Here is a 25,537-nt window from a genome sequence, read left to right as displayed (position 1 = left end):
ACGGTACGGCTGGATCGAAGCCCGGATCGTCGGTCAATGTTGTCGGCGCAAATGTATAAGCGCAAGCGTGAAGGATCAATTTCAGGATAATTGAGAGTTGTGCGACGAGTGAAAAAAAAGGTGCAAAGCAACAAGAAAAAAATATAAAAGTAAATAAATAAAAGGATGAGAGGAAATTCATGAATTGACGCTTAGAATGAATTCGGGTCCAGAAAAGCCAAACTGCTTCACAGGACGTGGCAGTTTAAAAGAATAAAGCGAAAGGAACATGGCGGGTGCGATCATACCAGCACTAATGCACCGGATCCCATCAGAACTCCGAAGTTAAGCGTGCTTGGGCGACAGTAGTACTAGGATGGGTGACCCTAGGCCTGTCAACGGGTCGGGTCTAGACCCGGATCCGGATCGGACCCCTGAAATTTTTTCGGGTATGGGTAGGGATTTAATTCCGTTATCCGGATCCGGATCCGTTTTTTCAAACAAAAAAACGGGTCGGATACGGAATATAGTATTCCGACCCGTATTAGACCCGGATCCGGATATAAATGATTTAATAATTTATAAAAAATATATATTATCAATATAATTTGATTAGGATGATGTATTTGAGTAAAATCAATTTGATTTATTTTCTTATTTGGTTTTTTCTTTGCATTAGTTAGAAATTAGTTTACAAATATATCTTTTTCTCTTTTTTGTTAGAAATTATAAATTTTGGCAAATTTGTTCGGGTAGACCCGACCCGGATCCGAGACTCGCCGGGTCCGGATCCGGAACACAGAATAAAAGACCCGTCGGGTAAACGGGTCGGATCCGGGTCCGGGTCCGGAATAATGAATTCCGGCCCGGACCCGGCCCGTTGACACCCCTAGGTGACCCCCTGGGAAATCCTCGTGTTGCACCCCTCCCTTTTTTGTTTCGAAATCCAAATTTCCCCTTCGTTCTTTATGCTGTAGTAATTTAGCTCCGTCGGAACGATTGCTTTATATTTTGCTTCTCATCGAAGCATGAAGGCGGATCTGAAGGCGCGAGACAAGTCAGGAACGGTACGGCTGGATCGAAGCCCGGATCGTCGGTCAAAGTTGTCGGCGCAAATGTATAAGCGCAAGCGTGAAGGATCAATTTCAGGATAATTGAGAGTTGTGCGACGAGTGAAAAAAAAGGTGCAAAGCAACAAGAAAAAAATATAAAAGTAAATAAATAAAAGGATGAGAGGAAATTCATGAATTGACGCTTAGAATGAATTCGGGTCCAGAAAAGCCAAACTGCTTCACAGGACGTGGCAGTTTAAAAGAATAAAGCGAAAGGAACATGGCGGGTGCGATCATACCAGCACTAATGCACCGGATCCCATCAGAACTCCGAAGTTAAGCGTGCTTGGGCGACAGTAGTACTAGGATGGGTGACCCTAGGCCTGTCAACGGGTCGGGTCTAGACCCGGATCCGGATCGGATCCCTGAAATTTTTTCGGGTATGGGTAGGGATTTAATTCCGTTATCCGGATCCGGATCCGTTTTTTCAAACAAAAAAACGGGTCGGATACGGAATATAGTATTCCGACCCGTATTAGACCCGGATCCGGATATAAATGATTTAATAATTTGTAAAAAATATATATTATCAATATAATTTGATTAGGATGATGTATTTGAGTAAAATCAATTTGATTTATTTTCTTATTTGGTTTTTTCTTTGCATTAGTTAGAAATTAGTTTACAAATATATCTTTATCTCTTTTTTGTTAGAAATTATAAATTTTGGCAAATATGTTCGGGTAGACCCGACCCGGATCCGAGACTCGCCGGGTCCGGATCCGGAACACCGAATAAAAGACCCGTCGGGTAAACGGGTCGGATCCGGGTCCGGGTCCGGAATAATGAATTCCGGCCCGGACCCGGCCCGTTGACACCCCTAGGTGACCCCCTGGGAAATCCTCGTGTTGCACCCCTCCCTTTTTTGTTTCGAAATCCAAATTTCCCCTTCGTTCTTTATGCTGTAGTAATTTAGCTCCGTCGGAACGATTGCTTTATATTTTGCTTCTTATCGAAACATGAAGGCGGATCTGAAAGCGCGAGACAAGTCAGGAACGGTACGGCTGGAACGAAGCCCGGATCGTCGGTCAATGTTGTCGGCGCAAATGTATAAGCGCAAGCGTGAAGGATCAATTTCAGGATAATTGAGAGTTGTGCGACGAGTGAAAAAAAAGGTGCAAAGCAACAAGAAAAAAATATAAAAGTAAATAAATAAAAGGATGACAGGAAATTCATGAATTGACGCTTAGAATGAATTCGGGTCCAGAAAAGCCAAACTGCTTCACAGGACGTGGCAGTTTAAAAGAATAAAGCGAAAGGAAAATGGCGGGTGCGATCATACCAGCACTAATGCACCGGATCCCATCAGAACTTCGAAGTTAAGCGTGCTTGGGCGACAGTAGTACTAGGATGGGTGACCCTAGGCCGGTCAACGGGTTGGGTCTACATCCGGATCCGGATCGGATCCCTGAAATTTTTGCGGGTATGGGTAGGGATTTAATTCCGTTATCCGGATCCGGATCCGTTTTTTCAAACAAAAAAACGGGTCGGATACGGAATATAGTATTCCGACCCGTATTAGACCCGGATCCGGATATAAATGATTTAATAATTTGTAAAAAATATATATTATCAATATAATTTGATTAGGATGATGTATTTGAGTAAAATCAATTTGATTTATTTTCTTATTTGGTTTTTTCTTTGCATTAGTTAGAAATTAGTTTACAAATATATCTTTTTCTCTTTTTTGTTAGAAATTATAAATTTTGGCAAATTTGTTCGGGTAGACCCGACCCGGATCCGAGACTCGCCGGGTCCGGATCCGGAACACCGAATAAAAGACCCGTCGGGTAAACGGGTCGGATCCGGGTCCGGGTCCGGAATAATGAATTCCGGCCCGGACCCGGCCCGTTGACACCCCTAGGTGACCCCCTGGGAAATCCTCGTGTTGCACCCCTCCCTTTTTTGTTTCGAAATCCAAATTTCCCCTTCGTTCTTTATGCTGTAGTAATTTAGCTCCGTCGGAACGATTGCTTTATATTTTGCTTCTCATCGAAGCATGAAGGCGGATCTGAAGGCGCGAGACAAGTCAGGAACGGTACGGCTGGATCGAAGCCCGGATCGTCGGTCAAAGTTGTCGGCGCAAATGTATAAGCGCAAGCGTGAAGGATCAATTTCAGGATAATTGAGAGTTGCGCGACGAGGGAAAAAAAAATGGTGCAAATCAACAAGAAAAAAATGTAAAAGTAAATAAATAAAAGGATGAGGGGAAATTCTTGAATTGACGCTTAAAATGAATTCGGGTCCAGAAAAGCCACACTGCTTCACAGGACGGGGCAGTTTAAAAGAATAAAGCGAAAGGAACATGGCGGGTGCGATCATACCAGCACTAATGCACCGGATCCCATCAGAACTCCGAAGTTAAGCGTGCTTGGGCGAGAGTAGTACTAGGATGGGTGACCCCCTGGGAAGTCCTCGTGTTGCACCCCTCCCTTTTTTGTTTCGAAATCCAAATTTCCCCTTCGTTCTTTATGCTGTAGTAATTTAGCTCCGTCGGAACGATTGCTTTATATTTTGCTTCTTATCGAAGCATGAAGGCGGATCTGAAAGCGCGAGACAAGTCAGGAACGGTACGGCTGGATCGAAGCCCGGATCGTCGGTCAATGTTGTCGGCGCAAATGTATAAGCGCAAGCGTGAAGGATCAATTTCAGGATAATTGAGAGTTGTGCGACGAGTGAAAAAAAAGGTGCAAAGCAACAAGAAAAAAATATAAAAGTAAATAAATAAAAGGATGAGAGGAAATTCATGAATTGACGCTTAGAATGAATTCGGGTCCAGAAAAGCCAAACTGCTTCACAGGACGTGGCAGTTTAAAAGAATAAAGCGAAAGGAAAATGGCGGGTGCGATCATACGAGCACTAATGCACCGGATCCCATCAGAACTTCGAAGTTAAGCGTGCTTGGGCGACAGTAGTACTAGGATGGGTGACCCTAGGCCGGTCAACGGGTTGGGTCTACACCCGGATCCGGATCGGATCCCTGAAATTTTTGCGGGTATGGGTAGGGATTTAATTCCGTTATCCGGATCCGGATCCGTTTTTTCAAACAAAAAAACGGGTCGGATACGGAATATAGTATTCCGACCCGTATTAGACCCGGATCCGGATATAAATGATTTAATAATTTGTAAAAAATATATATTATCAATATAATTTGATTAGGATGATGTATTTGAGTAAAATCAATTTGATTTATTTTCTTATTTGGTTTTTTCTTTGCATTAGTTAGAAATTAGTTTACAAATATATCTTTTTCTCTTTTTTGTTAGAAATTATAAATTTTGGCAAATTTGTTCGGGTAGACCCGACCCGGATCCGAGACTCGCCGGGTCCGGATCCGGAACACCGAATAAAAGACCCGTCGGGTAAACGGGTCGGATCCGGGTCCGGGTCCGGAATAATGAATTCCGGCCCGGACCCGGCCCGTTGACACCCCTAGGTGACCCCCTGGGAAATCCTCGTGTTGCACCCCTCCCTTTTTTGTTTCGAAATCCAAATTTCCCCTTCGTTCTTTATGCTGTAGTAATTTAGCTCCGTCGGAACGATTGCTTTATATTTTGCTTCTCATCGAAGCATGAAGGCGGATCTGAAGGCGCGAGACAAGTCAGGAACGGTACGGCTGGATCGAAGCCCGGATCGTCGGTCAAAGTTGTCGGCGCAAATGTATAAGCGCAAGCGTGAAGGATCAATTTCAGGATAATTGAGAGTTGCGCGACGAGGGAAAAAAAAATGGTGCAAATCAACAAGAAAAAAATGTAAAAGTAAATAAATAAAAGGATGAGGGGAAATTCTTGAATTGACGCTTAAAATGAATTCGGGTCCAGAAAAGCCACACTGCTTCACAGGACGGGGCAGTTTAAAAGAATAAAGCGAAAGGAACATGGCGGGTGCGATCATACCAGCACTAATGCACCGGATCCCATCAGAACTCCGAAGTTAAGCGTGCTTGGGCGAGAGTAGTACTAGGATGGGTGACCCCCTGGGAAGTCCTCGTGTTGCACCCCTCCCTTTTTTGTTTCGAAATCCAAATTTCCCCTTCGTTCTTTATGCTGTAGTAATTTAGCTCCGTCGGAACGATTGCTTTATATTTTGCTTCTTATCGAAGCATGAAGGCGGATCTGAAGGCGCGAGACAAGTCAGGAACGGTACGGCTGGATCGAAGCCCGGATCGTCGGTCAATGTTGTCGGCGCAAATGTATAAGCGCAAGCGTGAAGGATCAATTTCAGGATAATTGAGAGTTGTGCGACGAGTGAAAAAAAAGGTGCAAAGCAACAAGAAAAAAATATAAAAGTAAATAAATAAAAGGATGAGAGGAAATTCATGAATTGACGCTTAGAATGAATTCGGGTCCAGAAAAGCCAAACTGCTTCACAGGACGTGGCAGTTTAAAAGAATAAAGCGAAAGGAACATGGCGGGTGCGATCATACCAGCACTAATGCACCGGATCCCATCAGAACTCCGAAGTTAAGCGTGCTTGGGCGACAGTAGTACTAGGATGGGTGACCCTAAGCCTGTCAACGGGTCGGGTCTAGACCCGGATCCGGATCGGATCCCTGAAATTTTTTCGGGTATGGGTAGGGATTTAATTCCGTTATCCGGATCCGGATCCGTTTTTTCAAACAAAAAAACGGGTCGGATACGGAATATAGTATTCCGACCCGTATTAGACCCGGATCCGGATATAAATGATTTAATAATTTATAAAAAATATATATTATCAATATAATTTGATTAGGATGATGTATTTGAGTAAAATCAATTTGATTTATTTTCTTATTTGGTTTTTTCTTTGCATTAGTTAGAAATTAGTTTACAAATATATCTTTTTCTCTTTTTTGTTAGAAATTATAAATTTTGGCAAATTTGTTCGGGTAGACCCGACCCGGATCCGAGACTCGCCGGGTCCGGATCCGGAACACAGAATAAAAGACCCGTCGGGTAAACGGGTCGGATCCGGGTCCGGGTCCGGAATAATGAATTCCGGCCCGGACCCGGCCCGTTGACACCCCTAGGTGACCCCCTGGGAAATCCTCGTGTTGCACCCCTCCCTTTTTTGTTTCGAAATCCAAATTTCCCCTTCGTTCTTTATGCTGTAGTAATTTAGCTCCGTCGGAACGATTGCTTTATATTTTGCTTCTCATCGAAGCATGAAGGCGGATCTGAAGGCGCGAGACAAGTCAGGAACGGTACGGCTGGATCGAAGCCCGGATCGTCGGTCAAAGTTGTCGGCGCAAATGTATAAGCGCAAGCGTGAAGGATCAATTTCAGGATAATTGAGAGTTGCGCGACGAGGGAAAAAAAATGGTGCAAATGAACAAGAAAAAAATGTAAAAGTAAATAAATAAAAGGATGAGGGGAAATTCTTGAATTGACGCTTAAAATGAATTCGGGTCCAGAAAAGCCACACTGCTTCACAGGACGGGGCAGTTTAAAAGAATAAAGCGAAAGGAACATGGCGGGTGCGATCATACCAGCACTAATGCACCGGATCCCATCAGAACTTCGAAGTTAAGCGTGCTTGGGCGACAGTAGTACTAGGATGGGTGACCCTAGGCCGGTCAACGGGTTGGGTCTACATCCGGATCCGGATCGGATCCCTGAAATTTTTGCGGGTATGGGTAGGGATTTAATTCCGTTATCCGGATCCGGATCCGTTTTTTCAAACAAAAAAACGGGTCGGATACGGAATATAGTATTCCGACCCGTATTAGACCCGGATCCGGATATAAATGATTTAATAATTTGTAAAAAATATATATTATCAATATAATTTGATTAGGATGATGTATTTGAGTAAAATCAATTTGATTTATTTTCTTATTTGGTTTTTTCTTTGCATTAGTTAGAAATTAGTTTACAAATATATCTTTTTCTCTTTTTTGTTAGAAATTATAAATTTTGGCAAATTTGTTCGGGTAGACCCGACCCGGATCCGAGACTCGCCGGGTCCGGATCCGGAACACCGAATAAAAGACCCGTCGGGTAAACGGGTCGGATCCGGGTCCGGGTCCGGAATAATGAATTCCGGCCCGGACCCGGCCCGTTGACACCCCTAGGTGACCCCCTGGGAAATCTTCGTGTTGCACCCCTCCCTTTTTTGTTTCGAAATCCAAATTTCCCCTTCGTTCTTTATGCTGTAGTAATTTAGCTCCGTCGGAACGATTGCTTTATATTTTGCTTCTCATCGAAGCATGAAGGCGGATCTGAAGGCGCGAGACAAGTCAGGAACGGTACGGCTGGATCGAAGCCCGGATCGTCGGTCAAAGTTGTCGGCGCAAATGTATAAGCGCAAGCGTGAAGGATCAATTTCAGGATAATTGAGAGTTGCGCGACGAGGGAAAAAAAAATGGTGCAAATCAACAAGAAAAAAATGTAAAAGTAAATAAATAAAAGGATGAGGGGAAATTCTTGAATTGACGCTTAAAATGAATTCGGGTCCAGAAAAGCCACACTGCTTCACAGGACGGGGCAGTTTAAAAGAATAAAGCGAAAGGAACATGGCGGGTGCGATCATACCAGCACTAATGCACCGGATCCCATCAGAACTCCGAAGTTAAGCGTGCTTGGGCGAGAGTAGTACTAGGATGGGTGACCCCCTGGGAAGTCCTCGTGTTGCACCCCTCCCTTTTTTGTTTCGAAATCCAAATTTCCCCTTCGTTCTTTATGCTGTAGTAATTTAGCTCCGTCGGAACGATTGCTTTATATTTTGCTTCTTATCGAAGCATGAAGGCGGATCTGAAAGCGCGAGACAAGTCAGGAACGGTACGGCTGGATCGAAGCCCGGATCGTCGGTCAATGTTGTCGGCGCAAATGTATAAGCGCAAGCGTGAAGGATCAATTTCAGGATAATTGAGAGTTGTGCGACGAGTGAAAAAAAAGGTGCAAAGCAACAAGAAAAAAATATAAAAGTAAATAAATAAAAGGATGAGAGGAAATTCATGAATTGACGCTTAGAATGAATTCGGGTCCAGAAAAGCCAAACTGCTTCACAGGACGTGGCAGTTTAAAAGAATAAAGCGAAAGGAAAATGGCGGGTGCGATCATACTAGCACTAATGCACCGGATCCCATCAGAACTTCGAAGTTAAGCGTGCTTGGGCGACAGTAGTACTAGGATGGGTGACCCTAGGCCGGTCAACGGGTTGGGTCTACACCCGGATCCGGATCGGATCCCTGAAATTTTTGCGGGTATGGGTAGGGATTTAATTCCGTTATCCGGATCCGGATCCGTTTTTTCAAACAAAAAAACGGGTCGGATACGGAATATAGTATTCCGACCCGTATTAGACCCGGATCCGGATATAAATGATTTAATAATTTGTAAAAAATATATATTATCAATATAATTTGATTAGGATGATGTATTTGAGTAAAATCAATTTGATTTATTTTCTTATTTGGTTTTTTCTTTGCATTAGTTAGAAATTAGTTTACAAATATATCTTTTTCTCTTTTTTGTTAGAAATTATAAATTTTGGCAAATATGTTCGGGTAGACCCGACCCGGATCCGAGACTCGCCGGGTCCGGATCCGGAACACCGAATAAAAGACCCGTCGGGTAAACGGGTCGGATCCGGGTCCGGGTCCGGAATAATGAATTCCGGCCCGGACCCGGCCCGTTGACACCCCTAGGTGACCCCCTGGGAAATCCTCGTGTTGCACCCCTCCCTTTTTTGTTTCGAAATCCAAATTTCCCCTTCGTTCTTTATGCTGTAGTAATTTAGCTCCGTCGGAACGATTGCTTTATATTTTGCTTCTCATCGAAGCATGAAGGCGGATCTGAAGGCGCGAGACAAGTCAGGAACGGTACGGCTGGATCGAAGCCCGGATCGTCGGTCAAAGTTGTCGGCGCAAATGTATAAGCGCAAGCGTGAAGGATCAATTTCAGGATAATTGAGAGTTGCGCGACGAGGGAAAAAAAATGGTGCAAATCAACAAGAAAAAAATGTAAAAGTAAATAAATAAAAGGATGAGGGGAAATTCTTGAATTGACGCTTAAAATGAATTCGGGTCCAGAAAAGCCACACTGCTTCACAGGACGGGGCAGTTTAAAAGAATAAAGCGAAAGGAACATGGCGGGTGCGATCATACCAGCACTAATGCACCGGATCCCATCAGAACTTCGAAGTTAAGCGTGCTTGGGCGACAGTAGTACTAGGATGGGTGACCCTAGGCCGGTAAACGGGTTGGGTCTACATCCGGATCCGGATCGGATCCCTGAAATTTTTGCGGGTATGGGTAGGGATTTAATTCCGTTATCCGGATCCGGATCCGTTTTTTCAAACAAAAAAACGGGTCGGATACGGAATATAGTATTCCGACCCGTATTAGACCCGGATCCGGATATAAATGATTTAATAATTTGTAAAAAATATATATTATCAATATAATTTGATTAGGATGATGTATTTGAGTAAAATCAATTTGATTTATTTTCTTATTTGGTTTTTTCTTTGCATTAGTTAGAAATTAGTTTACAAATATATCTTTTTCTCTTTTTTGTTAGAAATTATAAATTTTGGCAAATTTGTTCGGGTAGACCCGACCCGGATCCGAGACTCGCCGGGTCCGGATCCGGAACACAGAATAAAAGACCCGTCGGGTAAACGGGTCGGATCCGGGTCCGGGTCCGGAATAATGAATTCCGGCCCGGACCCGGCCCGTTGACACCCCTAGGTGACCCCCTGGGAAATCCTCGTGTTGCACCCCTCCCTTTTTTGTTTCGAAATCCAAATTTCCCCTTCGTTCTTTATGCTGTAGTAATTTAGCTCCGTCGGAACGATTGCTTTATATTTTGCTTCTCATCGAAGCATGAAGGCGGATCTGAAGGCGCGAGACAAGTCAGGAACGGTACGGCTGGATCGAAGCCCGGATCGTCGGTCAAAGTTGTCGGCGCAAATGTATAAGCGCAAGCGTGAAGGATCAATTTCAGGATAATTGAGAGTTGTGCGACGAGTGAAAAAAAAGGTGCAAAGCAACAAGAAAAAAATATAAAAGTAAATAAATAAAAGGATGAGAGGAAATTCATGAATTGACGCTTAGAATGAATTCGGGTCCAGAAAAGCCAAACTGCTTCACAGGACGTGGCAGTTTAAAAGAATAAAGCGAAAGGAACATGGCGGGTGCGATCATACCAGCACTAATGCACCGGATCCCATCAGAACTCCGAAGTTAAGCGTGCTTGGGCGACAGTAGTACTAGGATGGGTGACCCTAGGCCTGTCAACGGGTCGGGTCTAGACCCGGATCCGGATCGGATCCCTGAAATTTTTTCGGGTATGGGTAGGGATTTAATTCCGTTATCCGGATCCGGATCCGTTTTTTCAAACAAAAAAACGGGTCGGATAAGGAATATAGTATTCCGACCCGTATTAGACCCGGATCCGGATATAAATGATTTAATAATTTGTAAAAAATATATATTATCAATATAATTTGATTAGGATGATGTATTTGAGTAAAATCAATTTGATTTATTTTCTTATTTGGTTTTTTCTTTGCATTAGTTAGAAATTAGTTTACAAATATATCTTTTTCTCTTTTTTGTTAGAAATTATAAATTTTGGCAAATATGTTCGGGTAGACCCGACCCGGATCCGAGACTCGCCGGGTCCGGATCCGGAACACCGAATAAAAGACCCGTCGGGTAAACGGGTCGGATCCGGGTCCGGGTCCGGAATAATGAATTTCGGCCCGGACCCGGCCCGTTGACACCCCTAGGTGACCCCCTGGGAAATCCTCGTGTTGCACCCCTCCCTTTTTTGTTTCGAAATCCAAATTTTCCCTTCGTTCTTTATGCTGTAGTAATTTAGCTCCGTCGGAACGATTGCTTTATATTTTGCTTCTCATCGAAGCATGAAGGCGGATCTGAAGGCGCGAGACAAGTCAGGAACGGTACGGCTGGATCGAAGCCCGGATCGTCGGTCAAAGTTGTCGGCGCAAATGTATAAGCGCAAGCGTGAAGGATCAATTTCAGGATAATTGAGAGTTGCGCGACGAAGGAAAAAAAAATGGTGCAAATCAACAAGAAAAAAATGTAAAAGTAAATAAATAAAAGGATGAGGGGAAATTCTTGAATTGACGCTTAAAATGAATTCGGGTCCAGAAAAGCCACACTGCTTCACAGGACGGGGCAGTTTAAAAGAATAAAGCGAAAGGAACATGGCGGGTGCGATCATACCAGCACTAATGCACCGGATCCCATCAGAACTCCGAAGTTAAGCGTGCTTGGGCGAGAGTAGTACTAGGATGGGTGACCCCCTGGGAAGTCCTCGTGTTGCACCCCTCCCTTTTTTGTTTCGAAATCCAAATTTCCCCTTCGTTCTTTATGCTGTAGTAATTTAGCTCCGTCGGAACGATTGCTTTATATTTTGCTTCTCATCGAAGCATGAAGGCGGATCTGAAGGCGCGAGACAAGTCAGGAACGGTACGGCTGGATCGAAGCCCGGATCGTCGGTCAATGTTGTCGGCGCAAATGTATAAGCGCAAGCGTGAAGGATCAATTTCAGGATAATTGAGAGTTGTGCGACGAGTGAAAAAAAAGGTGCAAAGCAACAAGAAAAAAATATAAAAGTAAATAAATAAAAGGATGAGAGGAAATTCATGAATTGACGCTTAGAATGAATTCGGGTCCAGAAAAGCCAAACTGCTTCACAGGACGTGGCAGTTTAAAAGAATAAAGCGAAAGGAACATGGCGGGTGCGATCATACCAGCACTAATGCACCGGATCCCATCAGAACTCCGAAGTTAAGCGTGCTTGGGCGACAGTAGTACTAGGATGGGTGACCCTAGGCCTGTCAACGGGTCGGGTCTAGACCCGGATCCGGATCGGATCCCTGAAATTTTTTCGGGTATGGGTAGGGATTTAATTCCGTTATCCGGATCCGGATCCGTTTTTTCAAACAAAAAAACGGGTCGGATACGGAATATAGTATTCCGACCCGTATTAGACCCGGATCCGGATATAAATGATTTAATAATTTATAAAAAATATATATTATCAATATAATTTGATTAGGATGATGTATTTGAGTAAAATCAATTTGATTTATTTTCTTATTTGGTTTTTTCTTTGCATTAGTTAGAAATTAGTTTACAAATATATCTTTTTCTCTTTTTTGTTAGAAATTATAAATTTTGGCAAATTTGTTCGGGTAGACCCGACCCGGATCCGAGACTCGCCGGGTCCGGATCCGGAACACAGAATAAAAGACCCGTCGGGTAAACGGGTCGGATCCGGGTCCGGGTCCGGAATAATGAATTCCGGCCCGGACCCGGCCCGTTGACACCCCTAGGTGACCCCCTGGGAAATCCTCGTGTTGCACCCCTCCCTTTTTTGTTTCGAAATCCAAATTTCCCCTTCGTTCTTTATGCTGTAGTAATTTAGTTCCGTCGGAACGATTGCTTTATATTTTGCTTCTCATCGAAGCATGAAGGCGGATCTGAAGGCGCGAGACAAGTCAGGAACGGTACGGCTGGATCGAAGCCCGGATCGTCGGTCAAAGTTGTCGGCGCAAATGTATAAGCGCAAGCGTGAAGGATCAATTTCAGGATAATTGAGAGTTGCGCGACGAGGGAAAAAAAACTGGTGCAAATCAACAAGAAAAAAATGTAAAAGTAAATAAATAAAAGGATGAGGGGAAATTCTTGAATTGACGCTTAAAATGAATTCGGGTCCAGAAAAGCCACACTGCTTCACAGGACGGGGCAGTTTAAAAGAATAAAGCGAAAGGAACATGGCGGGTGCGATCATACCAGCACTAATGCACCGGATCCCATCAGAACTTCGAAGTTAAGCGTGCTTGGGCGACAGTAGTACTAGGATGGGTGACCCTAGGCCGGTCAACGGGTTGGGTCTACACCCGGATCCGGATCGGATCCCTGAAATTTTTGCGGGTATGGGTAGGGATTTAATTCCGTTATCCGGATCCGGATCCGTTTTTTCAAACAAAAAAACGGGTCGGATACGGAATATAGTATTCCGACCCGTATTAGACCCGGATCCGGATATAAATGATTTAATAATTTGTAAAAAATATATATTATCAATATAATTTGATTAGGATGATGTATTTGAGTAAAATCAATTTGATTTATTTTCTTATTTGGTTTTTTCTTTGCATTAGTTAGAAATTAGTTTACAAATATATCTTTTTCTCTTTTTTGTTAGAAATTATAAATTTTGGCAAATTTGTTCGGGTAGACCCGACCCGGATCCGAGACTCGCCGGGTCCGGATCCGGAACACCGAATAAAAGACCCGTCGGGTAAACGGGTCGGATCCGGGTCCGGGTCCGGAATAATGAATTCCGGCCCGGACCCGGCCCGTTGACACCCCTAGGTGACCCCCTGGGAAATCCTCGTGTTGCACCCCTCCCTTTTTTGTTTCGAAATCCAAATTTCCCCTTCGTTATTTATGCTGTAGTAATTTAGCTCCGTCGGAACGATTGCTTTATATTTTGCTTCTCATCGAAGCATGAAGGCGGATCTGAAGGCGCGAGACAAGTCAGGAACGGTACGGCTGGATCGAAGCCCGGATCGTCGGTCAAAGTTGTCGGCGCAAATGTATAAGCGCAAGCGTGAAGGATCAATTTCAGGATAATTGAGAGTTGCGCGACGAGGGAAAAAAAAATGGTGCAAATCAACAAGAAAAAAATGTAAAAGTAAATAAATAAAAGGATGAGGGGAAATTCTTGAATTGACGCTTAAAATGAATTCGGGTCCAGAAAAGCCACACTGCTTCACAGGACGGGGCAGTTTAAAAAAATAAAGCGAAAGGAACATGGCGGGTGCGATCATACCAGCACTAATGCACCGGATCCCATCAGAACTCCGAAGTTAAGCGTGCTTGGGCGAGAGTAGTACTAGGATGGGTGACCCCCTGGGAAGTCCTCGTGTTGCACCCCTCCCTTTTTTGTTTCGAAATCCAAATTTCCCCTTCGTTCTTTATGCTGTAGTAATTTAGCTCCGTCGGAACGATTGCTTTATATTTTGCTTCTTATCGAAGCATGAAGGCGGATCTGAAAGCGCGAGACAAGTCAGGAACGGTACGGCTGGATCGAAGCCCGGATCGTCGGTCAATGTTGTCGGCGCAAATGTATAAGCGCAAGCGTGAAGGATCAATTTCAGGATAATTGAGAGTTGTGCGACGAGTGAAAAAAAAGGTGCAAAGCAACAAGAAAAAAATATAAAAGTAAATAAATAAAAGGATGAGAGGAAATTCATGAATTGACGCTTAGAATGAATTCGGGTCCAGAAAAGCCAAACTGCTTCACAGGACGTGGCAGTTTAAAAGAATAAAGCGAAAGGAAAATGGCGGGTGCGATCATACTAGCACTAATGCACCGGATCCCATCAGAACTTCGAAGTTAAGCGTGCTTGGGCGACAGTAGTACTAGGATGGGTGACCCTAGGCCGGTCAACGGGTTGGGTCTACACCCGGATCCGGATCGGATCCCTGAAATTTTTGCGGGTATGGGTAGGGATTTAATTCCGTTATCCGGATCCGGATCCGTTTTTTCAAACAAAAAAACGGGTCGGATACGGAATATAGTATTCCGACCCGTATTAGACCCGGATCCGGATATAAATGATTTAATAATTTGTAAAAAATATATATTATCAATATAATTTGATTAGGATGATGTATTTGAGTAAAATCAATTTGATTTATTTTCTTATTTGGTTTTTTCTTTGCATTAGTTAGAAATTAGTTTACAAATATATCTTTTTCTCTTTTTTGTTAGAAATTATAAATTTTGGCAAATTTGTTCGGGTAGACCCGACCCGGATCCGAGACTCGCCGGGTCCGGATCCGGAACACAGAATAAAAGACCCGTCGGGTAAACGGGTCGGATCCGGGTCCGGGTCCGGAATAATGAATTCCGGCCCGGACCCGGCCCGTTGACACCCCTAGGTGACCCCCTGGGAAATCCTCGTGTTGCACCCCTCCCTTTTTTGTTTCGAAATCCAAATTTCCCCTTCGTTCTTTATGCTGTAGTAATTTAGCTCCGTCGGAACGATTGCTTTATATTTTGCTTCTCATCGAAGCATGAAGGCGGATCTGAAGGCGCGAGACAAGTCAGGAACGGTACGGCTGGATCGAAGCCCGGATCGTCGGTCAAAGTTGTCGGCGCAAATGTATAAGCGCAAGCGTGAAGGATCAATTTCAGGATAATTGAGAGTTGTGCGACGAGTGAAAAAAAAGGTGCAAAGCAACAAGAAAAAAATATAAAAGTAAATAAATAAAAGGATGAGAGGAAATTCATGAATTGACGCTTAGAATGAATTCGGGTCCAGAAAAGCCAAACTGCTTCACAGGACGTGGCAGTTTAAAAGAATAAAGCGAAAGGAACATGGCGGGTGCGATCATACCAGCACTAATGCACCGGATCCCATCAGAACTCCGAAGTTAAGCGTGCTTGGGCGACAGTAGTACTAGGATGGGTGACCCTAAGCCTGTCAACGGGTCGGGTCTAGACCCGGATCCGGATCGGATCCCTGAAATTTTTTCGGGTATGGGTAGGGATTTAATTCCGTTATCCGGATCCGGATCCGTTTTTTCAAACAAAAAAACGGGTCGGATAAGGAATATAGTATTCCGACCCGTATTAGACCCGGATCCGGATATAAATGATTTAATAATTTGTAAAAAATATATATTATCAATATAATTTGATTAGGATGATGTATTTGAGTAAAATCAATTTGATTTATTTTCTTATTTGGTTTTTTCTTTGCATTAGTTAGAAATTAGTTTACAAATATATCTTTTTCTCTTTTTTGTTAGAAATTATAAATTTTGGCAAATATGTTCGGGTAGACCCGACCCGGATCCGAGACTCGCCGGGTCCGGATCCGGAACACCGAATAAAAGACCCGTCGGGTAAACGGGTCGGATCCGGGTCCGGGTCCGGAATAATGAATTTCGGCCCGGACCCGGCCCGTTGACACCCCTAGGTGACCCCCTGGGAAATCCTCGTGTTGCACCCCTCCCTTTTTTGTTTCGAAATCCAAATTTTCCCTTCGTTCTTTATGCTGTAGTAATTTAGCTCCGTCGGAACGATTGCTTTATATTTTGCTTCTCATCGAAGCATGAAGGCGGATCTGAAGGCGCGAGACAAGTCAGGAACGGTACGGCTGGATCGAAGCCCGGATCGTCGGTCAAAGTTGTCGGCGCAAATGTATAAGCGCAAGCGTGAAGGATCAATTTCAGGATAATTGAGAGTTGCGCGACGAAGGAAAAAAAAATGGTGCAAATCAACAAGAAAAAAATGTAAAAGTAAATAAATAAAAGGATGAGGGGAAATTCTTGAATTGACGCTTAAAATGAATTCGGGTCCAGAAAAGCCACACTGCTTCACAGGACGGGGCAGTTTAAAAGAATAAAGCGAAAGGAACATGGCGGGTGCGATCATACCAGCACTAATGCACCGGATCCCATCAGAACTCCGAAGTTAAGCGTGCTTGGGCGAGAGTAGTACTAGGATGGGTGACCCCCTGGGAAGTCCTCGTGTTGCACCCCTCCCTTTTTTGTTTCGAAATCCAAATTTCCCCTTCGTTCTTTATGCTGTAGTAATTTAGCTCCGTCGGAACGATTGCTTTATATTTTGCTTCTCATCGAAGCATGAAGGCGGATCTGAAGGCGCGAGACAAGTCAGGAACGGTACGGCTGGATCGAAGCCCGGATCGTCGGTCAATGTTGTCGGCGCAAATGTATAAGCGCAAGCGTGAAGGATCAATTTCAGGATAATTGAGAGTTGTGCGACGAGTGAAAAAAAAGGTGCAAAGCAACAAGAAAAAAATATAAAAGTAAATAAATAAAAGGATGAGAGGAAATTCATGAATTGACGCTTAGAATGAATTCGGGTCCAGAAAAGCCAAACTGCTTCACAGGACGTGGCAGTTTAAAAGAATAAAGCGAAAGGAACATGGCGGGTGCGATCATACCAGCACTAATGCACCGGATCCCATCAGAACTCCGAAGTTAAGCGTGCTTGGGCGACAGTAGTACTAGGATGGGTGACCCTAGGCCTGTCAACGGGTCGGGTCTAGACCCGGATCCGGATCGGATCCCTGAAATTTTTTCGGGTATGGGTAGGGATTTAATTCCGTTATCCGGATCCGGATCCGTTTTTTCAAACAAAAAAACGGGTCGGATACGGAATATAGTATTCCGACCCGTATTAGACCCGGATCCGGATATAAATGATTTAATAATTTATAAAAAATATATATTATCAATATAATTTGATTAGGATGATGTATTTGAGTAAAATCAATTTGATTTATTTTCTTATTTGGTTTTTTCTTTGCATTAGTTAGAAATTAGTTTACAAATATATCTTTTTCTCTTTTTTGTTAGAAATTATAAATTTTGGCAAATTTGTTCGGGTAGACCCGACCCGGATCCGAGACTCGCCGGGTCCGGATCCGGAACACAGAATAAAAGACCCGTCGGGTAAACGGGTCGGATCCGGGTCCGGGTCCGGAATAATGAATTCCGGCCCGGACCCGGCCCGTTGACACCCCTAGGTGACCCCCTGGGAAATCCTCGTGTTGCACCCCTCCCTTTTTTGTTTCGAAATCCAAATTTCCCCTTCGTTCTTTATGCTGTAGTAATTTAGTTCCGTCTGAACGATTGCTTTATATTTTGCTTCTCATCGAAGCATGAAGGCGGATCTGAAGGCGCGAGACAAGTCAGGAACGGTACGGCTGGATCGAAGCCCGGATCGTCGGTCAAAGTTGTCGGCGCAAATGTATAAGCGCAAGCGTGAAGGATCAATTTCAGGATAATTGAGAGTTGCGCGACGAGGGAAAAAAAACTGGTGCAAATCAACAAGAAAAAAATGTAAAAGTAAATAAATAAAAGGATGAGGGGAAATTCTTGAATTGACGCTTAAAATGAATTCGGGTCCAGAAAAGCCACACTGCTTCACAGGACGGGGCAGTTTAAAAGAATAAAGCGAAAGGAACATGGCGGGTGCGATCATACCAGCACTAATGCACCGGATCCCATCAGAACTTCGAAGTTAAGCGTGCTTGGGCGACAGTAGTACTAGGATGGGTGACCCTAGGCCGGTCAACGGGTTGGGTCTACACCCGGATCCGGATCGGATCCCTGAAATTTTTGCGGGTATGGGTAGGGATTTAATTCCGTTATCCGGATCCGGATCCGTTTTTTCAAACAAAAAAACGGGTCGGATACGGAATATAGTATTCCGACCCGTATTAGACCCGGATCCGGATATAAATGATTTAATAATTTGTAAAAAATATATATTATCAATATAATTTGATTAGGATGATGTATTTGAGTAAAATCAATTTGATTTATTTTCTTATTTGGTTTTTTCTTTGCATTAGTTAGAAATTAGTTTACAAATATATCTTTTTCTCTTTTTTGTTAGAAATTATAAATTTTGGCAAATTTGTTCGGGTAGACCCGACCCGGATCCGAGACTCGCCGGGTCCGGATCCGGAACACCGAATAAAAGACCCGTCGGGTAAACGGGTCGGATCCGGGTCCGGGTCCGGAATAATGAATTCCGGCCCGGACCCGGCCCGTTGACACCCCTAGGTGACCCCCTGGGAAATCCTCGTGTTGCACCCCTCCCTTTTTTGTTTCGAAATCCAAATTTCCCCTTCGTTATTTATGCTGTAGTAATTTAGCTCCGTCGGAACGATTGCTTTATATTTTGCTTCTCATCGAAGCATGAAGGCGGATCTGAAGGCGCGAGACAAGTCAGGAACGGTACGGCTGGATCGAAGCCCGGATCGTCGGTCAAAGTTGTCGGCGCAAATGTATAAGCGCAAGCGTGAAGGATCAATTTCAGGATAATTGAGAGTTGCGCGACGAGGGAAAAAAAAATGGTGCAAATCAACAAGAAAAAAATGTAAAAGTAAATAAATAAAAGGATGAGGGGAAATTCTTGAATTGACGCTTAAAATGAATTCGGGTCCAGAAAAGCCACACTGCTTCACAGGACGGGGCAGTTTAAAAAAATAAAGCGAAAGGAACATGGCGGGTGCGATCATACCAGCACTAATGCACCGGATCCCATCAGAACTCCGAAGTTAAGCGTGCTTGGGCGAGAGTAGTACTAGGATGGGTGACCCCCTGGGAAGTCCTCGTGTTGCACCCCTCCCTTTTTTGTTTCGAAATCCAAATTTCCCCTTCGTTCTTTATGCTGTAGTAATTTAGCTCCGTCGGAACGATTGCTTTATATTTTGCTTCTTATCGAAGCATGAAGGCGGATCTGAAAGCGCGAGACAAGTCAGGAACGGTACGGCTGGATCGAAGCCCGGATCGTCGGTCAATGTTGTCGGCGCAAATGTATAAGCGCAAGCGTGAAGGATCAATTTCAGGATAATTGAGAGTTGTGCGACGAGTGAAAAAAAAGGTGCAAAGCAACAAGAAAAAAATATAAAAGTAAATAAATAAAAGGATGAGAGGAAATTCATGAATTGACGCTTAGAATGAATTCGGGTCCAGAAAAGCCAAACTGCTTCACAGGACGTGGCAGTTTAAAAGAATAAAGCGAAAGGAAAATGGCGGGTGCGATCATACTAGCACTAATGCACCGGATCCCATCAGAACTTCGAAGTTAAGCGTGCTTGGGCGACAGTAGTACTAGGATGGGTGACCCTAGGCCGGTCAACGGGTTGGGTCTACACCCGGATCCGGATCGGATCCCTGAAATTTTTGCGGGTATGGGTAGGGATTTAATTCCGTTATCCGGATCCGGATCCGTTTTTTCAAACAAAAAAACGGGTCGGATACGGAATATAGTATTCCGACCCGTATTAGACCCGGATCCGGATATAAATGATTTAATAATTTGTAAAAAATATATATTATCAATATAATTTGATTAGGATGATGTATTTGAGTAAAATCAATTTGATTTATTTTCTTATTTGGTTTTTTCTTTGCATTAGTTAGAAATTAGTTTACAAATATATCTTTTTCTCTTTTTTGTTAGAAATTATAAATTTTGGCAAATATGTTCGGGTAGACCCGACCCGGATCCGAGACTCGCCGGGTCCGGATCCGGAACACCGAATAAAAGACCCGTCGGGTAAACGGGTCGGATCCGGGTCCGGGTCCGGAATAATGAATTTCGGCCCGGACCCGGCCCGTTGACACCCCTAGGTGACCCCCTGGGAAATCCTCGTGTTGCACCCCTCCCTTTTTTGTTTCGAAATCCAAATTTTCCCTTCGTTCTTTATGCTGTAGTAATTTAGCTCCGTCGGAACGATTGCTTTATATTTTGCTTCTCATCGAAGCATGAAGGCGGATCTGAAGGCGCGAGACAAGTCAGGAACGGTACGGCTGGATCGAAGCCCGGATCGTCGGTCAAAGTTGTCGGCGCAAATGTATAAGCGCAAGCGTGAAGGATCAATTTCAGGATAATTGAGAGTTGCGCGACGAAGGAAAAAAAAATGGTGCAAATCAACAAGAAAAAAATGTAAAAGTAAATAAATAAAAGGATGAGGGGAAATTCTTGAATTGACGCTTAAAATGAATTCGGGTCCAGAAAAGCCACACTGCTTCACAGGACGGGGCAGTTTAAAAGAATAAAGCGAAAGGAACATGGCGGGTGCGATCATACCAGCACTAATGCACCGGATCCCATCAGAACTTCGAAGTTAAGCGTGCTTGGGCGACAGTAGTACTAGGATGGGTGACCCTAGGCCGGTCAACGGGTTGGGTCTACACCCGGATCCGGATCGGATCCCTGAAATTTTTGCGGGTATGGGTAGGGATTTAATTCCGTTATCCGGATCCGGATCCGTTTTTTCAAACAAAAAAACGGGTCGGATACGGAATATAGTATTCCGACCCGTATTAGACCCGGATCCGGATATAAATGATTTAATAATTTGTAAAAAATATATATTATCAATATAATTTGATTAGGATGATGTATTTGAGTAAAATCAATTTGATTTATTTTCTTATTTGGTTTTTTCTTTGCATTAGTTAGAAATTAGTTTACAAATATATCTTTTTCTCTTTTTTGTTAGAAATTATAAATTTTGGCAAATTTGTTCGGGTAGACCCGACCCGGATCCGAGACTCGCCGGGTCCGGATCCGGAACACCGAATAAAAGACCCGTCGGGTAAACGGGTCGGATCCGGGTCCGGGTCCGGAATAATGAATTCCGGCCCGGACCCGGCCCGTTGACACCCCTAGGTGACCCCCTGGGAAATCCTCGTGTTGCACCCCTCCCTTTTTTGTTTCGAAATCCAAATTTCCCCTTCGTTATTTATGCTGTAGTAATTTAGCTCCGTCGGAACGATTGCTTTATATTTTGCTTCTCATCGAAGCATGAAGGCGGATCTGAAGGCGCGAGACAAGTCAGGAACGGTACGGCTGGATCGAAGCCCGGATCGTCGGTCAAAGTTGTCGGCGCAAATGTATAAGCGCAAGCGTGAAGGATCAATTTCAGGATAATTGAGAGTTGCGCGACGAGGGAAAAAAAAATGGTGCAAATCAACAAGAAAAAAATGTAAAAGTAAATAAATAAAAGGATGAGGGGAAATTCTTGAATTGACGCTTAAAATGAATTCGGGTCCAGAAAAGCCACACTGCTTCACAGGACGGGGCAGTTTAAAAAAATAAAGCGAAAGGAACATGGCGGGTGCGATCATACCAGCACTAATGCACCGGATCCCATCAGAACTCCGAAGTTAAGCGTGCTTGGGCGAGAGTAGTACTAGGATGGGTGACCCCCTGGGAAGTCCTCGTGTTGCACCCCTCCCTTTTTTGTTTCGAAATCCAAATTTCCCCTTCGTTCTTTATGCTGTAGTAATTTAGCTCCGTCGGAACGATTGCTTTATATTTTGCTTCTTATCGAAGCATGAAGGCGGATCTGAAAGCGCGAGACAAGTCAGGAACGGTACGGCTGGATCGAAGCCCGGATCGTCGGTCAATGTTGTCGGCGCAAATGTATAAGCGCAAGCGTGAAGGATCAATTTCAGGATAATTGAGAGTTGTGCGACGAGTGAAAAAAAAGGTGCAAAGCAACAAGAAAAAAATATAAAAGTAAATAAATAAAAGGATGAGAGGAAATTCATGAATTGACGCTTAGAATGAATTCGGGTCCAGAAAAGCCAAACTGCTTCACAGGACGTGGCAGTTTAAAAGAATAAAGCGAAAGGAAAATGGCGGGTGCGATCATACTAGCACTAATGCACCGGATCCCATCAGAACTTCGAAGTTAAGCGTGCTTGGGCGACAGTAGTACTAGGATGGGTGACCCTAGGCCGGTCAACGGGTTGGGTCTACACCCGGATCCGGATCGGATCCCTGAAATTTTTGCGGGTATGGGTAGGGATTTAATTCCGTTATCCGGATCCGGATCCGTTTTTTCAAACAAAAAAACGGGTCGGATACGGAATATAGTATTCCGACCCGTATTAGACCCGGATCCGGATATAAATGATTTAATAATTTGTAAAAAATATATATTATCAATATAATTTGATTAGGATGATGTATTTGAGTAAAATCAATTTGATTTATTTTCTTATTTGGTTTTTTCTTTGCATTAGTTAGAAATTAGTTTACAAATATATCTTTTTCTCTTTTTTGTTAGAAATTATAAATTTTGGCAAATTTGTTCGGGTAGACCCGACCCGGATCCGAGACTCGCCGGGTCCGGATCCGGAACACAGAATAAAAGACCCGTCGGGTAAACGGGTCGGATCCGGGTCCGGGTCCGGAATAATGAATTCCGGCCCGGACCCGGCCCGTTGACACCCCTAGGTGACCCCCTGGGAAATCCTCGTGTTGCACCCCTCCCTTTTTTGTTTCGAAATCCAAATTTCCCCTTCGTTCTTTATGCTGTAGTAATTTAGCTCCGTCGGAACGATTGCTTTATATTTTGCTTCTCATCGAAGCATGAAGGCGGATCTGAAGGCGCGAGACAAGTCAGGAACGGTACGGCTGGATCGAAGCCCGGATCGTCGGTCAAAGTTGTCGGCGCAAATGTATAAGCGCAAGCGTGAAGGATCAATTTCAGGATAATTGAGAGTTGTGCGACGAGTGAAAAAAAAGGTGCAAAGCAACAAGAAAAAAATATAAAAGTAAATAAATAAAAGGATGAGAGGAAATTCATGAATTGACGCTTAGAATGAATTCGGGTCCAGAAAAGCCAAACTGCTTCACAGGACGTGGCAGTTTAAAAGAATAAAGCGAAAGGAACATGGCGGGTGCGATCATACCAGCACTAATGCACCGGATCCCATCAGAACTCCGAAGTTAAGCGTGCTTGGGCGACAGTAGTACTAGGATGGGTGACCCTAAGCCTGTCAACGGGTCGGGTCTAGACCCGGATCCGGATCGGATCCCTGAAATTTTTTCGGGTATGGGTAGGGATTTAATTCCGTTATCCGGATCCGGATCCGTTTTTTCAAACAAAAAAACGGGTCGGATAAGGAATATAGTATTCCGACCCGTATTAGACCCGGATCCGGATATAAATGATTTAATAATTTGTAAAAAATATATATTATCAATATAATTTGATTAGGATGATGTATTTGAGTAAAATCAATTTGATTTATTTTCTTATTTGGTTTTTTCTTTGCATTAGTTAGAAATTAGTTTACAAATATATCTTTTTCTCTTTTTTGTTAGAAATTATAAATTTTGGCAAATATGTTCGGGTAGACCCGACCCGGATCCGAGACTCGCCGGGTCCGGATCCGGAACACCGAATAAAAGACCCGTCGGGTAAACGGGTCGGATCCGGGTCCGGGTCCGGAATAATGAATTTCGGCCCGGACCCGGCCCGTTGACACCCCTAGGTGACCCCCTGGGAAATCCTCGTGTTGCACCCCTCCCTTTTTTGTTTCGAAATCCAAATTTTCCCTTCGTTCTTTATGCTGTAGTAATTTAGCTCCGTCGGAACGATTGCTTTATATTTTGCTTCTCATCGAAGCATGAAGGCGGATCTGAAGGCGCGAGACAAGTCAGGAACGGTACGGCTGGATCGAAGCCCGGATCGTCGGTCAAAGTTGTCGGCGCAAATGTATAAGCGCAAGCGTGAAGGATCAATTTCAGGATAATTGAGAGTTGCGCGACGAAGGAAAAAAAAATGGTGCAAATCAACAAGAAAAAAATGTAAAAGTAAATAAATAAAAGGATGAGGGGAAATTCTTGAATTGACGCTTAAAATGAATTCGGGTCCAGAAAAGCCACACTGCTTCACAGGACGGGGCAGTTTAAAAGAATAAAGCGAAAGGAACATGGCGGGTGCGATCATACCAGCACTAATGCACCGGATCCCATCAGAACTCCGAAGTTAAGCGTGCTTGGGCGAGAGTAGTACTAGGATGGGTGACCCCCTGGGAAGTCCTCGTGTTGCACCCCTCCCTTTTTTGTTTCGAAATCCAAATTTCCCCTTCGTTCTTTATGCTGTAGTAATTTAGCTCCGTCGGAACGATTGCTTTATATTTTGCTTCTCATCGAAGCATGAAGGCGGATCTGAAGGCGCGAGACAAGTCAGGAACGGTACGGCTGGATCGAAGCCCGGATCGTCGGTCAATGTTGTCGGCGCAAATGTATAAGCGCAAGCGTGAAGGATCAATTTCAGGATAATTGAGAGTTGTGCGACGAGTGAAAAAAAAGGTGCAAAGCAACAAGAAAAAAATATAAAAGTAAATAAATAAAAGGATGAGAGGAAATTCATGAATTGACGCTTAGAATGAATTCGGGTCCAGAAAAGCCAAACTGCTTCACAGGACGTGGCAGTTTAAAAGAATAAAGCGAAAGGAACATGGCGGGTGCGATCATACCAGCACTAATGCACCGGATCCCATCAGAACTCCGAAGTTAAGCGTGCTTGGGCGACAGTAGTACTAGGATGGGTGACCCTAGGCCTGTCAACGGGTCGGGTCTAGACCCGGATCCGGATCGGATCCCTGAAATTTTTTCGGGTATGGGTAGGGATTTAATTCCGTTATCCGGATCCGGATCCGTTTTTTCAAACAAAAAAACGGGTCGGATACGGAATATAGTATTCCGACCCGTATTAGACCCGGATCCGGATATAAATGATTTAATAATTTATAAAAAATATATATTATCAATATAATTTGATTAGGATGATGTATTTGAGTAAAATCAATTTGATTTATTTTCTTATTTGGTTTTTTCTTTGCATTAGTTAGAAATTAGTTTACAAATATATCTTTTTCTCTTTTTTGTTAGAAATTATAAATTTTGGCAAATTTGTTCGGGTAGACCCGACCCGGATCCGAGACTCGCCGGGTCCGGATCCGGAACACAGAATAAAAGACCCGTCGGGTAAACGGGTCGGATCCGGGTCCGGGTCCGGAATAATGAATTCCGGCCCGGACCCGGCCCGTTGACACCCCTAGGTGACCCCCTGGGAAATCCTCGTGTTGCACCCCTCCCTTTTTTGTTTCGAAA

General features: G+C 43.8%; 9 non-coding genes and 20 pseudogenes across 9 annotated transcripts; all 29 read left to right on the top strand.

The window, feature by feature from the left end:
- The first annotated feature begins 273 nt into the window (after nt 1–273).
- LOC140018881 (5S ribosomal RNA) lies at nt 274–391 on the top strand (annotated as a pseudogene).
- A 925-nt stretch (nt 392–1,316) lies between these two features.
- LOC140018880 (5S ribosomal RNA) lies at nt 1,317–1,434 on the top strand (annotated as a pseudogene).
- Nucleotides 1,435–2,359: 925 nt separating this feature from the next.
- LOC140020086 (5S ribosomal RNA) lies at nt 2,360–2,477 on the top strand (annotated as a pseudogene).
- A 927-nt stretch (nt 2,478–3,404) lies between these two features.
- Nucleotides 3,405–3,523, top strand: LOC140020858 (5S ribosomal RNA). The gene has a single exon (XR_011824828.1). It is a non-coding gene; the product is annotated as a 5S ribosomal RNA (ribosomal RNA).
- Nucleotides 3,524–3,934: 411 nt separating this feature from the next.
- On the top strand, nt 3,935–4,052 carry LOC140020728 (5S ribosomal RNA; annotated as a pseudogene).
- Nucleotides 4,053–4,979: 927 nt separating this feature from the next.
- On the top strand, nt 4,980–5,098 carry LOC140020857 (5S ribosomal RNA). The gene has a single exon (XR_011824827.1). It is a non-coding gene; the product is annotated as a 5S ribosomal RNA (ribosomal RNA).
- A 411-nt stretch (nt 5,099–5,509) lies between these two features.
- On the top strand, nt 5,510–5,627 carry LOC140018487 (5S ribosomal RNA; annotated as a pseudogene).
- A 926-nt stretch (nt 5,628–6,553) lies between these two features.
- On the top strand, nt 6,554–6,671 carry LOC140020085 (5S ribosomal RNA; annotated as a pseudogene).
- Nucleotides 6,672–7,598: 927 nt separating this feature from the next.
- Nucleotides 7,599–7,717, top strand: LOC140020856 (5S ribosomal RNA). Its single transcript, XR_011824826.1, has one exon. It is a non-coding gene; the product is annotated as a 5S ribosomal RNA (ribosomal RNA).
- A 411-nt stretch (nt 7,718–8,128) lies between these two features.
- Nucleotides 8,129–8,246, top strand: LOC140020634 (5S ribosomal RNA; annotated as a pseudogene).
- A 926-nt stretch (nt 8,247–9,172) lies between these two features.
- Nucleotides 9,173–9,290, top strand: LOC140020470 (5S ribosomal RNA; annotated as a pseudogene).
- A 925-nt stretch (nt 9,291–10,215) lies between these two features.
- LOC140018879 (5S ribosomal RNA) lies at nt 10,216–10,333 on the top strand (annotated as a pseudogene).
- Nucleotides 10,334–11,260: 927 nt separating this feature from the next.
- On the top strand, nt 11,261–11,379 carry LOC140020855 (5S ribosomal RNA). Its single transcript, XR_011824825.1, has one exon. It is a non-coding gene; the product is annotated as a 5S ribosomal RNA (ribosomal RNA).
- Nucleotides 11,380–11,790: 411 nt separating this feature from the next.
- On the top strand, nt 11,791–11,908 carry LOC140018878 (5S ribosomal RNA; annotated as a pseudogene).
- Nucleotides 11,909–12,835: 927 nt separating this feature from the next.
- Nucleotides 12,836–12,953, top strand: LOC140020084 (5S ribosomal RNA; annotated as a pseudogene).
- A 927-nt stretch (nt 12,954–13,880) lies between these two features.
- On the top strand, nt 13,881–13,999 carry LOC140020853 (5S ribosomal RNA). The gene has a single exon (XR_011824823.1). It is a non-coding gene; the product is annotated as a 5S ribosomal RNA (ribosomal RNA).
- Nucleotides 14,000–14,410: 411 nt separating this feature from the next.
- On the top strand, nt 14,411–14,528 carry LOC140020633 (5S ribosomal RNA; annotated as a pseudogene).
- A 925-nt stretch (nt 14,529–15,453) lies between these two features.
- LOC140018486 (5S ribosomal RNA) lies at nt 15,454–15,571 on the top strand (annotated as a pseudogene).
- Nucleotides 15,572–16,498: 927 nt separating this feature from the next.
- On the top strand, nt 16,499–16,617 carry LOC140020852 (5S ribosomal RNA). Its single transcript, XR_011824822.1, has one exon. It is a non-coding gene; the product is annotated as a 5S ribosomal RNA (ribosomal RNA).
- Nucleotides 16,618–17,028: 411 nt separating this feature from the next.
- LOC140018877 (5S ribosomal RNA) lies at nt 17,029–17,146 on the top strand (annotated as a pseudogene).
- Nucleotides 17,147–18,073: 927 nt separating this feature from the next.
- On the top strand, nt 18,074–18,191 carry LOC140020083 (5S ribosomal RNA; annotated as a pseudogene).
- Nucleotides 18,192–19,118: 927 nt separating this feature from the next.
- LOC140020851 (5S ribosomal RNA) lies at nt 19,119–19,237 on the top strand. The gene has a single exon (XR_011824821.1). It is a non-coding gene; the product is annotated as a 5S ribosomal RNA (ribosomal RNA).
- A 411-nt stretch (nt 19,238–19,648) lies between these two features.
- Nucleotides 19,649–19,766, top strand: LOC140020632 (5S ribosomal RNA; annotated as a pseudogene).
- Nucleotides 19,767–20,693: 927 nt separating this feature from the next.
- Nucleotides 20,694–20,811, top strand: LOC140020082 (5S ribosomal RNA; annotated as a pseudogene).
- Nucleotides 20,812–21,738: 927 nt separating this feature from the next.
- On the top strand, nt 21,739–21,857 carry LOC140020850 (5S ribosomal RNA). Its single transcript, XR_011824820.1, has one exon. It is a non-coding gene; the product is annotated as a 5S ribosomal RNA (ribosomal RNA).
- Nucleotides 21,858–22,268: 411 nt separating this feature from the next.
- Nucleotides 22,269–22,386, top strand: LOC140020631 (5S ribosomal RNA; annotated as a pseudogene).
- A 925-nt stretch (nt 22,387–23,311) lies between these two features.
- On the top strand, nt 23,312–23,429 carry LOC140018484 (5S ribosomal RNA; annotated as a pseudogene).
- Nucleotides 23,430–24,356: 927 nt separating this feature from the next.
- On the top strand, nt 24,357–24,475 carry LOC140020849 (5S ribosomal RNA). The gene has a single exon (XR_011824819.1). It is a non-coding gene; the product is annotated as a 5S ribosomal RNA (ribosomal RNA).
- Nucleotides 24,476–24,886: 411 nt separating this feature from the next.
- LOC140018876 (5S ribosomal RNA) lies at nt 24,887–25,004 on the top strand (annotated as a pseudogene).
- Nucleotides 25,005–25,537: the final 533 nt, after the last annotated feature.

Source organism: Coffea arabica, chromosome 11c (genome assembly GCF_036785885.1).
Source record: "Coffea arabica cultivar ET-39 chromosome 11c, Coffea Arabica ET-39 HiFi, whole genome shotgun sequence".
In the NCBI taxonomy this organism is placed as follows: domain Eukaryota; kingdom Viridiplantae; phylum Streptophyta; class Magnoliopsida; order Gentianales; family Rubiaceae; genus Coffea; species Coffea arabica.
The sequence above is the reverse complement of the archived record's forward strand: the minus strand, read 5'-3'. Positions and strand labels throughout refer to the sequence as shown.